We start from the raw sequence: 7,694 nt of genomic DNA on the forward strand, positions 1-7,694 counted from the left end.
GTCTCTTGGAAGAGAGACGAAACGTTTCATTAAAGAAGAACCCGTCCAATGGACCTATACAATATTTTTCCTTTTGGTCCAATAGCAATGCACATCACAAATGTACCCGATACATGTCTGGTACCTACCCTGTAAGTTTCAGGTAGTGCACATGCAACACCAGGTCTACCACCACAAGTATAAAGTGCACTAGGTTGTTCCCAGGTAGCCTACCTACCCAGMATGTACCTGGTGTAGTATGTGGACTGCATTATCAAGTGAATTATTGTGTTGTACTTACCTGGTATATACCATAGTACATATCTTTTTTCAGTTCTAGGATATTTACCCKCTGGACACTTACCCCCSTAGGTCACTTACCCCTGGACACTCACCCCTCAGACAATTACCCCCGGACWTTTAAGTAGTTACATGAGACCCATCACATCGYACTGAGGATTAAGTGCTAAAAAMGTAKAARAGGCAGATYTTGTGTTTTGATTAAAATGTTTGCAATAATTGCATTTTGTCACAATATATTGAACAAAACCTTATGAATGTATAATTTTTTAATGAACTATAAAACACATAATCATAAATAGAATTGGTGAAGCATTTTTTTGAGCAGTTAAAACAAAAATCCTGATTTTGAACACAAAACGTAAATCTTTACAATCAAATGTCTATTTGCCCACGAATATCAGCGCTAAAWCTCTTGGTTGACAGTACTAACTGTTGAAGGCAGGGGGCGAGTGTCCGGGGAGTAAATGTCCCGATGTACCAGGTAACTTCTATGTAACTACTGGGTATGAGCTGGGCTGTATTATGTATTGATACCAAACTGTCATTTACGTATTTTTGGAAATCAGTTGCTGCATTTTTGAATCAAGACGATCATGGTAGTGCTGTTCTCTAAATCCTCAACACCWAGGGTTTTCCTGACATTTTCCACATCCACAAGATGTTTTCCTGTGTCCTGACCATGTTCTGTGCACCCACTCTGGCACAACGTTTTCAAACAATACCAGAACCCAGCTCAGATAACACACACACACTCCAAACACTAACAAATCACATGAGATCCTTGTTTAAAACTCTGGGATCTAATGTGTTCCTTCACAGAAAGCTTTGCTCACTAAATATAGTTACTAGTTAGAAACAGCATCATTAGGTAAATATACTTTGTGTAGAACCACCTCTCACCTGTTCTTTGGACCTTCCAGGGAACAGATCTGATTTAAATTTCTGGACATTGTTGCTTTTGCATCATGCAAAGATTRAGTTTTGTGTATGTTTCCCGACACGCCTGTTTGAACATTAAATGTTTTGTCAGGAATCCACTTTGTGTCAAACTGTCCAGAAGCCTGTTAAAGAAAAGACTGCTGATGAGGTTTGGTTTTGTTATTTTTACATTAATTTCTTAGGAGCTTTGGATTTTCACATATGTAATTTGTTAATGCATGTAATTAAATCTAATTCTGTTCACTCAGATGTAAACTTGTATATATGTAACCAAACTATATTTGTTGTTTCTGTTCTAATAGTACTTGATGAAAGTCACTCAGAAATGTTTTAGATTTGAATGGAAGGTTGTTTTTTAATTGTTTTTAGTTATTAAAGTTCCTTTGATTGAAATGACTTTTCTGAGGTTAGAGAATTGTCTGTTAAGCCCTGTTCGCATAAAATAAGCATTATCTGTGGACCCCATGTAATAAATAAGTCACTCCTCAATGTCTGTTTTTTATGTGGGTATTTGCTCGGGATAACTGAAGCCTGAGATTTTACTGAWATTTATGGACCTCTCCCGGATATGACATTGAAGCCTGGTTTATAGTTGACGTGTTTATCATGGAGCCAAGGTGTGTGTGCCAAAAGTGATCTGCAAAGACTGAACAGTGCACACCACTCAAACACTTTGTTCATCAAGCTTCTGCTCTTCTGTTTACAACATTTCATAAGTTGTAAATTATTCTCCTGCATGTCCTTTTGGAGAATACAACAATGTAAGTGCCAAGTATAAGTGCCTACACTGGTAGCAAGGGTGCATGCTCGCCCTGCACAAGTACCCGAAGCACGACTATAACCGAGCCTTGAATGATGAGTAATACTTTGGGTACTTGTGCAGGGTGTAGGTGTTTGTACTTGGCGCTCTGTTGTTGTAGTATTCTCCAAAACATGTGGCAGTACGSTTTACAACTTGTGAAAATATTGTAAGAGTGTGCAGACTTTGCAGAGTTACAAAAATTCYGACGTGCACAATCATGCACCAGGARAATGCACAAGGCCAGCATGCAGGGGTGGGGATGGCACAATTGTGTCACTATTGGTGCGCACCTCCTTGAGCTTGGTGTGACGCATCAACTGGAAACCTAGCTTAATGTGCTGCGCTAAGCTACAGCTCGATGCTGTGTTACTGCCAATGAAAGTTCAGCAAAATGCAGTAGGTAATTTGCACTTTACAAATTACTGACATGGCCGATTCGCACGGGATTCACAACACGGACAATCTCAGAACTTATTACAAATAGCATGGGATCACTAGATAAAACTAATKCCAWCAGAWRAGGGCTTTTGGCAGCATCCCAATATATTTGAGTTTGACTGGAAACAACAACTGGTTTTCTACACAACAAGTTGAATTAGCATCATAAAAAGTTTTAAAGTCCTGTTTTTGTTACTTCACTTTTAGTCTGGTTTTCATCTGCAGTTCCTCCAAACCAGAGGCTCTTAGTTGGACTGAAGTCTGGGTTTTGACTGGACCATTCCAGGACCTTTAACAAGTTCATGTGTTTAGGGTCATATTCCTTTAACTCTCAACAGTTCCTCAGTCCCTGCTGATGAAAACCATTCCCCACAGCATGATGTCGCCACCACCATGCTTCATTGTGGGGACGGTGTTCTTAGCATGTTGACAGTTACACTACTTTAGGTAAACAATTTGTTTATAACTAAAACAGGAACTACCATCTTTGTTTAAGATAAGATAAAACTTTATTGATCCCACAGTGGGGAAATTTGCACATTTCCTGATTTTGCTAAGTTTACCTGGTGACCGATTGCCAATTTGTAATGATTGTGCTAACAAGTTTCACTGACATGCCAGACACCAGAGAAGTTTTAAGGATTTTATTAAGATAGAAGCAGCTGGATCAGGAACAGCACGTCACAGGGATCAGGAGCTCTAAATAAGAGAGTATCAGGTTAGTGTCCAGGTCGTTCCAAGAAATAGACTTAGACAGAAAAACAGCCACTAACCTTCTTAGAGTCTACGGAGTCCGAGCAGAGCTCATGAGAGACTTTGAGAGTCTCAATCAAGATCTGGAGTAGACACTTCCAGTTTTCGGGCTTTAGTCCGGTCTGCTATTTTGGGGGTTTTCTGTGAGGCTGGCTTGGGTCATACACATGGAACCAGAGATTAGAATCAGGTTAAGGGGAGTAGATACTTCTGGTTTTCGGGCCTCAGCCCGGTCCGTTATCCGTCTGTCTGTTTTCTGTGAGGCTGGCTTGGGTCATACACATGGAACCAGAGATTAGAATCAGGTTAAGGGGAGTAGACTTAACTGATGGTTGGGGCGTCGTGGTAGAGGTCGAAGTCTGGAGATCAGATGGCTGGAGAGGTCCGACAGGGAGTGAGGCAGGAGGCAGAGGTCCAGAGACGTGAGCGAGGGTCAAAACCAGGAGGTCAGAGTCCGTGACAGTACCATTCAGGAGTGAGGCAGGAGACGTGAGGCCAGAGAGCAGAAACAAGGTCGTAACCAGGCAGGCAAAACCTGACATGAATGCTGGTAAATCGTTCAATAATCTGGTGCTGGAGCAGTGGTGGAGGAAAGCTTAAATACAGGGGAGAACAGGTGAGTGGCATGAGGCTGATTGGAAGTTCTTTGATGGGACGGGTAAAACAAAGAGCAGGTTAAATAACTGGTGMTGAAAAAACATTATTTGTTGTTTTACCAGATCTTAATTCTTATTAAARACACATTTGTTTTTCTCACCTTCTTTTGTAGATCATGTCCATTGTTTCTACACCTTTTACCACCGTCGACACTCCTCTTCTCCCCTCCAACTCCACCTTTAAGTCATTTTTTAAMGAATGCCAGGAATCAGTGGAAAGCATGGTCATCTACACCATTTACACTTTCCTGGACCTGGTCCTCTTCCCYCTCTACGTCTTCATTCTGGTCACGGGTTTCCAACGATGGAGGTGTCAGCGCTCCGGTCCTGCAGGGGCAWCGATGAGCCACTCAGACTTCTTCACTTATCAAATGATGATTGTGGAGATTTTTGGTGTTTTGGGGTCAGTTTTTTATACTGTGGGTGCGTTTATCAAATCTGACACAATAATTCTGTTGGGGATCTATTTATTTAATATTATTTTTCCTGGACAGAGTCTGTTTCATGTCCTTACCTGTGCYGAGCGTTACCTGGCTGTTGTTCATGCTATCACCTATGTTCACATGAGGGAATGCATTAAACTCAGAGTCAGAAACATCAGCACCGCCTCTGCTTGGCTGCTGTGTGTTGGGTGGATTGGCTTTATGAAGTTCCACATGCCTAACTTCCCCACCACTCTTGTACTGCCTTGTATCACTTTCTGCCTGGTTGTTACGTGCTTTTMCTGCCTGTCTGTTCTCCGTTTCCTGAACCGTCCTCGACCGGGGGACAATCTCAGAGTTGACCCATCTAAGAAGAGGGCTTTCAATATGATTGTAGCCATAAGCGCAGCGCTGCTTTTGAGGGTTCTTGGTCTTTTTGTTTGTTTTTTAATTACTAAACTAAACTCATTGAATAAGAAAGACATCTGTGTGATGATGGATTCAGGAATCTGGCTGACGGTGCCCAGCAGRCTGGTTTTACCTCTGCTCTTCCTGCACAGAGCTGGAAAACTTCCACACCGCTGGAAGAAATCTGGATGACCTTTACGAATGACTTCAATGAAGTATTTATATAAAGCTYTAGTGAGAGGTTTCCTTCATGCTAATTCAGGGATTTTATTGATTTATGTGAACAATCTTTTGTCAAAAGGGAATGATTATATGACATAACAAAAACCATATGCACAATGTAATTTATTGTGGATTATCTCTAATTTAAATAAAAAACTTGTACAGGTCTTCTGGACGGGTTCTTCTCTAATGAAACGTTTCYTCTCTCCTCCAAGAGACTTCTTCAGTCTGAGAGTTTCAGGCTAAATTCAGGCTTTTAAGTCCTGCCTCCATGTGACTGATACTCACATCACATGGCTATCGTTCACACCTAATTAACACCTATTGTTAACAGGGGTGGAGTGATACTGGCAATGGCCGCGCTGTAGCAGGGGGACAACTGAAAACGGAGGCCTCCACCTCTGTTTAATGACGGACGGTCTTTCTTTACAAAAATGGCTTCTTTTACTCCTCTCTCAAACCAACGTTCCTCTCTATCAAGAATGAGAACATCCTCATCTCTGAAAGAGTGACCGCTGGCCTGTAAATGAGTGAAAACATCGGGGAAACATCGATGTACATCGATGTACATCGGGGAAACAAAGCAGCCTCTGTTCAAAAGAATGTCCCAACACAGACGAGCTACATCTAATGGCCAGAACTCTGCAGTTTTCACTCGTTTACAGGCCAGCCGTCACTCTTTCAGAGATGAGGATGTTCTCATTCTTGATAGAGAGGAACGTTGGTTTGAGAGAGGAGTAAAAGAAGCCATTTTTGTGAAGAAAGACCGTCCATCATTAAACAGAGGTGGAGGCCTCCGTTTTCAGTTGTCCCCCTCCTACAGTGCTGCTACTGCCAGTATCACTCCACCCCCTGTTAACAATAGGTGTTAATTAGGTGTCAACGATAGCCATGTGATGTGAGTWTCAGTCACATGGAGGCAGGGCTTAAAAGCCTGAATTTAGCCTGAAACTCTCAGACTGAAGAAGTCTCTTGGAGGAGAGACGAAACGTTTCATTAGAGAAGAACCCGTCCAGAAGACCTATACWATTTTTTTCTTTTTGATTTTTTACCTGGATTACTGAGATGCATCAGGATGATTTAAATATACATTTAGGCACAAATTCATTCKTCAGAAAATGTCTCAATTTGTATTTTTCATCCTTATATTGCTTATTTTCTTCTGTTCATTAATGTTCTTTGAGTAAAAATAGAATTAAAGTTATGTTACAGTTTACAGATAAGGCGTGCAGTTMAAGGTGAAAAACTAATAAAAAATATCCAGCACTTTGTGTTATTTAAATGATGCATATTTTACAGGGCTCTCCGTCAAAAGCTCTACAGACTTTSTGAAGGTCCTTCAGCTTTCAGGGTCACAGCYGTCACTGGTGCTCATGTCACTGTGTGAGGAGCAGGATACACCCTGGTCAGGTCTCATGTGCATCACACGACAAACAACCATTTATTARCTCACTCATACCTAGAGGACAATTTAGAGTTACCATTTAGCCTAAGGCCTGCATCACACGGCAGGATAATCGTGRTGATTTTTYCCCTTRRGACAATTTTAAGGATGTTCAGATTATCAAGACGACTCTAAAGATTATCAAAGTAGATATTCCTGCCGTGGGTGGGGAGTTAGGAGTGATCTAACCGACTCAGAAGGATGTCGCGAGTGCTCCAACCTCAAATCGGGGATATTCAACATGTTTGTTTTTTTGGCCTGATATCACAGCGTGTGTAGTGTTCACCTGAGAACAAACAAGCTCGCAGCCTGCTGAATGGGACGTGTAGCCAATCAGAAAGCGGGATAACATAAACACGGAGGGGATGTTAAAAGTCATTTTGATTTTTTTTTTTTTGTTAAAAATAGTCCACAAAAGATCAACATTGTTTCTTCCATGTTCAAATGTTTATTTACCTTGAACTCACGTCTCTTTTGAATCTCGCAACATTTCACTAAGTCTCGCGTGATTTCACGTATGATACCTGAGTGTTCATAAATAAATATCTGTCCATGTGTGGTGTGTTGTCTCTTGCTGTGTGGCTGGACACCACACACTGTAGGACCAAGCCTGGTATATCCATCATTTATTTACCCTGATGCGTGGGCTCTCTCAGTCTTTGAAAATTGTCCGACAGTTTTAAAATCCTGCCATGTGATGCAGGCCTAATATGCATTCCTTTGGTTTTTGGGAGGAATTTTGACTGCCTGGAGAAAACCCACAAATGCACAGAGAGAACATGCAAACTCCACRCAGAAAGGTCTCCGGCCAGAATTCAGTTTGGCAACTGAGAGGCAACAGCTCCCCCTGCAGAGCTACCATGCTGCCTCCGATTTAAATTATTTGTCATTAATGGTTCCATATTATGCAAAAACCTGCCTGTTGTGTTGGTTTCATTTATTGAAGTCACACCTGGTTCAGAGCCACAGTCTGTGAGGGCCTTGGAACCGGGCTCTCTTTGGTCAGATTAAAGAATCAGAAAATTACAGGTTGGACTTTTCACAGATTTTCATATATTGTAGCTAATACTCAACTTTGAACGATCTATTCCAGTTATTCTGAAAAATATTTATTTAACATTTCAGAAATGTCAGCCTTTGAAAACCATTTTAAATGAAGTTGTTTTACAACACTTTACAGTTTTATTTTATTTATATTTGATGTACTGTTGCTTTTTAAGGACTTTTTCAGAAATTAGAAACAAATAAGGTTATTTTATTATTTAATATTTTAACCACTCTTGTAATATTTCTGACTTAAAGATGCATTATTAGAAATAAAATAAACT

This window comes from Austrofundulus limnaeus, unplaced genomic scaffold (assembly GCF_001266775.1).
Source record: "Austrofundulus limnaeus strain Quisiro unplaced genomic scaffold, Austrofundulus_limnaeus-1.0 Scaffold429, whole genome shotgun sequence".
NCBI lineage: Eukaryota > Metazoa > Chordata > Actinopteri > Cyprinodontiformes > Rivulidae > Austrofundulus > Austrofundulus limnaeus.